The sequence below is a fragment of the Sinocyclocheilus anshuiensis genome, unplaced genomic scaffold (assembly GCF_001515605.1).
Source record: "Sinocyclocheilus anshuiensis isolate Anshui unplaced genomic scaffold, SAMN03320099.WGS_v1.1 scaffold1497, whole genome shotgun sequence".
Classification (NCBI taxonomy): Eukaryota; Metazoa; Chordata; class Actinopteri; order Cypriniformes; family Cyprinidae; genus Sinocyclocheilus; species Sinocyclocheilus anshuiensis.
In genome coordinates this window covers 295,595-303,551 of record NW_015543492.1, presented here as the reverse complement: position 1 = coordinate 303,551, position 7,957 = coordinate 295,595, and the positions used below count along the sequence as shown (strand labels likewise).

The following is a 7,957-nucleotide window of genomic DNA, read 5'->3' as shown; positions in this document are numbered from 1 at the left end:
CCTTGATTTTTGAAATTGTGATTTGCAAACCTTGAAAAAAGTCATGCAAATTTATATAGTCTTTAAAAAAAAGTTTCTAAATTGAAAATAGAAAAAAACATTTATAATAAAAATGCAATAACATTATTATACATATCTATTATTAATAATAAACAATAATAAAAAAAATGTAAAATTACTATTAAAATAGCAATAGTAATAAATATAGCTAGTAAATATAGTTATAAATGCTTTCTTAAATTTCTAAATTTAAAAACATTTCAAAGTTTCAGTTTTTATTTTATTTTTTGTTTGTTTTTGATGTTGTTGTGCTTTTAATCCAGTATTCACAAATAACTGGAAAAGTCAATGGAATTCATCAGTCATGTGATGTGTGAATGATGACATAATCAGATGAACAAATCCTTTTCTCTGGAACTGATGCATGATTTAAATCATTAGTCCATGTATTTGAATAATGATTGTGTTTGTTCAGAAGCCGGAGTCGAGGAACTCGAGGGGCAGCATCGACCGTGAGGACAGCACTCTCCAGCCCCCGGTGAGCGACTTCCCATGATTCCCTGCTTGTTTTTGTTTCTTCCCTGAGGGAGATTTACAGTGCCACAGCGAGGACACAATCTGCTTCTCACTTCCTGTTAGAGTCGCAGCCAGTAATACCGATCGCACTCCAGCCTCAGACACCATCGGGAAGGAATTCATTTAGCAGAGAGCTGAACTCGAGGAATGTGAGGCCCTGAGAGGAGAAAGGGTCAATTAAAGGGGCATCGTGGGGTTTTTCTGTGTGCCGTCATCATCATCATCTCTGACACATAATGAGTGAAAAACAGGAATCATCTCATAAGAGCTCATCATCATCTCGTTCACAGCTGGGATTCCAGCAGATCTGCACTGAGGGTTTACTGAGATTTAAGGGTCAAACTCTATTTTGGATTCGGTCTCTGAGGACCTGAAATATGCCTGGCTTTCCCACAAACTACCCACAGTTCCACAGGGCCCTGATGGGCAGCATGAACCCAGTCTGAGTCCAGTGGAGGAGGTGTTTTAATGGCTTGTTTCTGACTGTTTTCTTTCAGATGGGGAAGCAGCACGTTTATCAGCCGGTGGGTAAAGCAGGTACGAACACAGACGCTCCTGAATGCACATTTACAATACAAATTATACAGAGATGGATCAACACTTTATTTTCTTGCATAAAGCAAATAGTTTTATATAAAAATCATTTTGACAGTTGTGATTTTCAGGCTTAAAAAAGTCATGATAGTTACTCAAATCTTTTGGAAATTTCTGGTGTCAGTTATTGACAAATATCTCAAATACTGTATATAATTGTAATATTTCATTCCAAATATTTGATTTAAAATTTTAGAATTTTATTATAGAAATTTTGCAGTTTAATTTTAGTTAAAGCTTTAGTAATTTAGTGATGTTTTTACATACGTGTGTGTGTGTGTGTGTGTGTGTGTGTGTGTGAAATAATTTAAAGAAATTTATAGAATTCATTCATTCATTCATTTTAGTTAATCAAGTTAAACTAAATGAAAATGAGAAATGGTGCCTTGCCAACTAGTTGAAATTAAATAAGTTTAATTTTTATATTTTTATTTTTATTTGATTTAATGTTTAATTCATTCAAGTAACAAAAATGTTTATTTTGTGGTTTTATTTTTATTTATATAATCATTTAAAGAAAGGTTAGAGGTTAAAGAAATTTCTAAAAATAAAAATTTTCTGTGTATATTTTATCAAATTAAAATATATATCAAATTTTAATTTGAGAAATTTCTTATTGTAAGTGTAACCTCTTTAAATTCATTTTAAAATCTTAACCCAAGTCAGTAATTACAATTGACTGGAAAAATGCGAATATTTTTCATGTAATATCTATGCAAATTTGATACATTTTAAATGTATAGAATTAAAAATTATATATACAAAGCTGAAATACAGTGATTAAAATTTCATATTTAGATATTTGTTTACAATATCGGTTCACGTAAATGTATAAATAAATAAAACTGTCCTGCAAGAAAGGCTGTTTTAAGACATTTAACTTAAAAAAATAAAATAAAATAAATAAAACAAAATAAAATTTCCATACTAATTATTTTTAAATGAGTCTATAGTATTATAATGCCAAATGGTTTGCAGTCAGGCAACATTGCATTTTTGTGCATTAATACAGAATGGTGTGCATTTATTACCAGCGTTTCTCACATGTCTCATCCAATTAGAATTGTTTTATAATGACTAATATGCAAATTGTAGACCAGAGAATCATGTGATCCTTCCTGTGTCCAACAGAACATGTGGCTCCTCCAAAGAAGCCGCCCCGTCCCGGTGCTCCGAGTCACCTGACCAACCTGAACCCCGTGGACAGTTACAACGAGGGTGTCAAGGTGTGTAATACTCCGTTAACTAACTAACTAACTAACTTCCCCAGGCATGATGTTGTGTTAACATCTACGAGAGGTGAATGCTGAGATGTGTGCAGCATGCTGATTGGCTGTCGTGTTCTGCATGTTGAGCCCTCGAGTTTCCCGCACACACACCCACATAGAGTTCGGATAGAGTTGATCTTCGTCAGCAGAACACACTCCAGCCAAACCTCGAAGAAAAACCACCACATACACACTGATCAGGGCACAAACACTTGCTCAGTAGTGCACCTAAAGTTCAGCGAATAAATAAAATCCACATCCATCCTGAAGACAGAAAGAGTTTTTCTGACCCTCTAGTTTTCACTATTATTTCTATACTACTATAGTTTTTATTACTACTACTATACTACTATATATATACTACTGTAGTTTTTTTTTTTGTATTTTGCATTTTAGTTTTAGTATTAGTTTTAGTTCATTAGTATTAGTTATTTAGTTTTAGTGTGTGTGTGTGTGTGTGTGTGTGTGTGTATATATATATATATATACACACACACACACACACCCACACACACAGACACACACACTCTCTCTCACACACACACACACTCGCACACACACAGACACACACACTCTCTCTCACACACACACACACTCGCACACACACAGACACACACACTCTCTCTCACACACACACACACTCGCACACACACAGACACACACACTCTCTCTCACACACACACACACTCGCACACACACAGACACACACACTCTCTCTCACACACACACACACTCGCACACACACAGACACACACACTCTCTCTCACACACACACACACTCGCACACACACAGACACACACACTCTCTCTCACACACACACACACTCGCACACACACAGACACACACACTCTCTCTCACACACACACACACTCGCACACACACAGACACACACACTCTCTCTCACACACACACACACTCGCACACACACAGACACACACACTCTCTCTCACACACACACACACTCGCACACACACAGACACACACACTCTCTCTCACACACACACACACTCGCACACACACAGACACACACACTCTCTCTCACACACACACACACTCGCACACACACAGACACACACACTCTCTCTCACACACACACACACTCGCACACACACAGACACACACACTCTCTCTCACACACACACACACTCGCACACACACAGACACACACACTCTCTCTCACACACACACACACTCGCACACACACAGACACACACACTCTCTCTCACACACACACACACTCGCACACACACAGACACACACACTCTCTCTCACACACACACACACTCGCACACACACAGACACACACACTCTCTCTCACACACACACACACTCGCACACACACAGACACACACACTCTCTCTCACACACACACACACTCGCACACACACAGACACACACACTCTCTCTCACACACACACACACTCGCACACACACAGACACACACACTCTCTCTCACACACACACACACTCGCACACACACAGACACACACACTCTCTCTCACACACACACACACTCGCACACACACAGACACACACACTCTCTCTCACACACACACACACTCGCACACACACAGACACACACACTCTCTCTCACACACACACACACTCGCACACACACAGACACACACACTCTCTCTCACACACACACACACTCGCACACACACAGACACACACACTCTCTCTCACACACACACACACTCGCACACACACAGACACACACACTCTCTCTCACACACACACACACTCGCACACACACAGACACACACACTCTCTCTCACACACACACACACTCGCACACACACAGACACACACACTCTCTCTCACACACACACACACTCGCACACACACAGACACACACACTCTCTCTCACACACACACACACTCGCACACACACAGACACACACACTCTCTCTCACACACACACACACTCGCACACACACAGACACACACACTCTCTCTCACACACACACACACTCGCACACACACAGACACACACACTCTCTCTCACACACACACACACTCGCACACACACAGACACACACACTCTCTCTCACACACACACACACTTAACTATGCCAAGAATTTATTGGGAGCCGTGTTTATTTATTTTTTCATGGCTCTTATATAAGAGGTCCGTTTTGCCTGGATCAGTTTTTTTTCATTGTTCCTGTTGTTTTAACCTTCCAGTCGATTCTCGTGAGAAGCCTTTGAACATTCAGCTGGATTAAAGATGGCAGTCTTTTCTCGGAAGGGAAACTGAAGAGTTAGTTTTTTGTTTTCTGCGTTTCACACACCTGTCTGCAAACGTTTGCTAAACACTCTAAAAATCATCTGATGGGAGTCAGATTTGAAATATTCCTAGTTGATTTCCCAGACTTTCGACCATATAAAGTTCCACTCTGGGTTATTATAGTTAACTAATTTAAGTTAATTTAATATGTCATCTCTACTGTGTAATTCCTGTGTATGTCTGCACTATGGCTGTACTTTCTAGAAGCTCCTGTCACCAAGACAAATTCCTTGTGTGTGTAAACACATACTTGGCAATAAAGCTCTTTCTGACTTTATAAAATTACAACTAAAACCATAATAATAATAAAATTAATTTAAAAAAGTTTCATTACTCAAATAAAATAAATTAAAATACATACAATAAAACTTTAATAAAATAAAAGCACAATTTCTCATTTTCATTTAGTTGATGTATTAAAACAACTAAAATAAAACAGAATTCATATATATATATATATATATAAATAAATTCTCTTTTATTTTAGTATACTGATATAAATAAAAAATATAGTGATATATATATACTAATAAAAAATACTTAACTAAAAAATGACACTAACTAAAATAAATTTTTTTTGAAAAAAAAAACATTTAAAATATTAATAGAAACTATTCTGTTTTCCACTTTGCACATTTTTTGGAGAGAATATGCATTTGTGTCTTTTTTTCGTAGCTATTATGTAAGAGGTAAATGTTTTTCTGCTTGTATTTTTTCCTTCGAGTCATTATTATGGCAGATTCTCGTGCGAATCCTAATGCTCTGAAAATGTAACCGTATTAAAAGTCCTCAGAGAAGCTGAACTAACTGATCGTGTTTCTTTTGGATGTCAGTGGACACTTGAAACGTCTGTAGCTGAACGATGTCTCATAATCACACGATCTGTTTCCCATCACACCTCAGACGTGACCTGAAGCTGCATGACTTTATTAGTTTTGCTTTGTTTGCTTGTTTGCATTAATAATCATTTGTTCTGTTTTCCTGCGTCCCGCTTTCCCTCCACACACGCTCACCTGCTTTATGCTGCACTGTTGCACGTAGCCCTGGAGGGTAAGACGTGTGTGTGTGTGTGTGTGTGTGTGTGTGTGTGTGTGTGTGTGTGTGTGTGTGTGTGTGTGTGTGTTATTCACTGTATGGCCACTAGTGGCCGCTCTTCTCACACTCATCTGTTTAAAGTCAACAATGGATGATTTTTTCTGTACATATGAATCATGGGAATCATTTCTATTGAAAAATCTATTTTTAATTGTACACATAGTACATGACAATAGATTTTTCAATTATAATAATGACAGTCTTTAAAAAAATTAAATTTTATTCTGATTTTAATAATTTATTATTATTATTTTATTCTGTTTTATTTATAAATTACTTATTTACAAAATAAAATGTTAATTAGACAAATAAATAATTGTAAAAATCAAGATAAAAATAAAATATTTATTTAAAAAGTATGAAATATTGTATTTGTTGACCTGCATGTCAGGTGACCATTATTCAACATCAGAGAATCTATGATTATAGATTTATCAATTATAATAATGACTGTCTTTGTACAATTAAATTTTTATTCTGATTGTTTTTTTTTTTTATAAATCACTTATAATTATATTATTTATAATTAATTCATTCATAAAATTGGTAATTAAAACAAATAATTTTAAAATAAAATCAATCAAAATAAAATATTAACTAAAAAATATGAAATGTTTTATTTGTTTACCTGCATATCATCATGTGATCATTAATCAACATCAGAGAACCATGAATTATTATAGATTTATCAATTAAAATATTGACCACCTTCATAAAATTCCAATTTTATCCTGATTGTTTCAATTATAAATAATTTATAATAATATAATACGAACCGTAAATGATTTTAGATTTATCAATTATAATGTCTTTATAAAATCCTACATTTATTCTGATAATTTCCTTTATAAATCACATAATTATATAACTTTAATTAAATCATAAAAAATGTTAATTGAAACAAATTAATAATTTAACAAATAAATACAATTTTTAAAAAATTAAAAAAATATGAAATATTGTATTTGTTTACTTGCATGTCATCTGACCATCAGTAAACATCAGAGAACTGTGAATGATTATAGATTTACAAAAATTCCAGTTTTATTCTGATTGTTTTATCTTATTCAGAATTTTTATCTTTATCTTTTATCATTTTTCTTCAAACAAATATTCAACATTCTAATGATATTCAACGTTCTAATTAACCTGGCAAATTCTATATTTGTTATTTATAAGTCTGGAAAAATCATGAAAATGAGTAAGCAAAAAAAAAATTATGAAATGGAAATGAGTTTAAAAAATATATATTTCAGCATTGAGCTTTGTAAGTGCTAATGTAGATCTTCTTTGAACTTTCGGTATAATCATTTAAACCTAATAATTCAAATCTGTTCTATTTCTAAATAAAATCCATGTCCAGTAATGATAAGCATGAGGATAATCTTGGAGAAGTCATGGACATTCATTGTAAAAGTGTGGGAAGCATTTTTCTCTGTGGAGCTGCTGATCCAGACCTGTGTTTCATTCTCAGATCCAGCCTCAGGAGATCAGTCCTCCTCCCACAGCAAACCTGGACCGCTCCAGTGATAAGGTGTATGAGAACGTGACGGGGCTGGTGAAGGCCGTGATCGAGATGTCCAGCCGCATCCAGCCCGCGCCGCCCGAGGAGTACGTCCCCATGGTGAAGGTCAGGAGCAGGGCATGCTGAGATAGTCTCATGACGGCGGTCTCTGTGTGACGTGTGTTTGATGGGTGTCTCTGGTGTCTCCTCTCAGGATGTTGGACTGGCGCTCAGGACTTTGCTGGCGACGGTGGACGAGACCATCCCAGTGTTACCAGCCAGCACTCACAGAGAGGTCAGACCTGCTCAACTCGCCTCTTCAGCTACCAGAGACTAGTCTTTCTTTTCTTTTCTTTTTTTGGTGAATTCATCTTTTTCCAAAATAGTGTTTTTCCATTCTGTTAGGGCCCAAACTAATTTTCCACATTAAAATCTATGTATTAACTACATTTAAAATGTAGTTATTTAAAGACTAATTAATTTTTGTTGCATTAACCATTGCATTATTTGCTTTGAATTAAAAGTTTTATTAGTGATTTTAATTATTCTGTTAATATATATATATATATGAAAATGTATAATAGAGGAGAAAAAAAAAAAAAAATATATATATATATATATACACTATT

The 7,957-nt window shown here is 35.4% G+C and overlaps 1 pseudogene; it reads left to right on the top strand.

The window, feature by feature from the left end:
* Positions 1 to 7,957, top strand: part of LOC107694767 (focal adhesion kinase 1-like) — a 69,411-nt pseudogene that overhangs the window by 59,365 nt on the left and 2,089 nt on the right.